This window comes from Galeopterus variegatus, unplaced genomic scaffold, assembly GCF_000696425.1.
Source record: "Galeopterus variegatus unplaced genomic scaffold, G_variegatus-3.0.2 Scaffold10322, whole genome shotgun sequence".
In the NCBI taxonomy this organism is placed as follows: domain Eukaryota; kingdom Metazoa; phylum Chordata; class Mammalia; order Dermoptera; family Cynocephalidae; genus Galeopterus; species Galeopterus variegatus.
In genome coordinates this window covers 63462-64538 of record NW_007736433.1, presented here as the reverse complement: position 1 = coordinate 64538, position 1077 = coordinate 63462, and the positions used below count along the sequence as shown (strand labels likewise).

Below are 1077 nucleotides of genomic sequence, written 5' to 3'. Positions count from 1 at the left end.
TAGTTTACCTGTTTTTGCTAACTTTCCAGGGTCCTTGGGTGTTTGTTTTTTATATTTTGTCTGGAGTTTATAATTGTTATCAGTGGGAGGGTTGTATTCAACCACTGTAGTGGAACTGATGTGCTTCACCATTTTGTACTGATATGTGTCAGTCAAGATAGAAATTTCTGTCTAATAAGAAATAAGATAGGGTACATTTTAATAGGTGGTCATACAAATATGGTTTCTCTTAGTAGTCAAAGAGAATAATTCTCTAGTATAAGCTAGAGAGTTCTGCTGAGAACTTCTAGGTTTCATAAATGAACCACCACGTCTTCTAGATATATTCTAGTTGGGCGGTGTTTTAGGTTAGAAATGATGGTGGCATCTCTCATATGGATATCCTAGGTCCAACAATGTCTCCATAAGAATTATGTGCTTTTAATTTTTAGTGATCTGTTACCTGAAGTCCATGTGTACAAATAATGGTAGATGAATCTGCCAAGTTCTTTAAATGCTTCTAAATTAGTATATTTGAGCATAAATGATAAGCGTTCTTGCTTATTAGACTGTGAGTCTTGACACCAGATTCTATTCCAGTTTTCATTTTTGAACTTCTAATGATCTGCCTGGATCCATGATTCTGTTTTCCAACTGACCGTGAAAAGGTATTAATCTTTCTCCCCTACCTATAAATAGGTTATTTGAAAATGTTTTTATTTGGTTGTATAATTGCCCTAATTTGAAGTGCTTTCCTTTTAGATCTGAATATCCTAGACTGGAGTTTTCAAAATCATGTTGCTATAGCCCTTGGATCTTCTGTATACATCTGGAGTGGGGAGAACCACAATAGGATCGAAAATATAGACTTAAGTCTCGCTTGTAACTATATATCTTCTGTCTCCTGGACAAAAGAGGGAACCTGCCTGGCAGTTGGCACCAGCGAGGGAGAATTGCAAGTACTGGACAGTTTTTTCCTCATAGTGTTCTCTGTCTAATTACTAACTAGAATCGACTTTTAATAACAAGTTAACATAAATAAAATAGAGAAACTAGGTTAGGCTTGGCATTTGAAGCTATGGGGAGTGAGACGAGATA

General features: G+C 35.9%; 1 protein-coding gene across 1 annotated transcript in view; it reads left to right on the top strand.

Annotated features, from left to right (window-relative positions):
• Window positions 1–747: 747 nt before the first annotated feature.
• CDC20B (cell division cycle 20B) overlaps window positions 748–1077 on the top strand; it is a 14451-nt gene continuing 14121 nt past the window's right edge. The window contains exon 1 of the mRNA XM_008594191.1: window positions 748–938. The gene's annotated coding sequence lies outside the window, so the exon portion shown is untranslated. The remainder of the gene's footprint in view (window positions 939–1077) is intronic.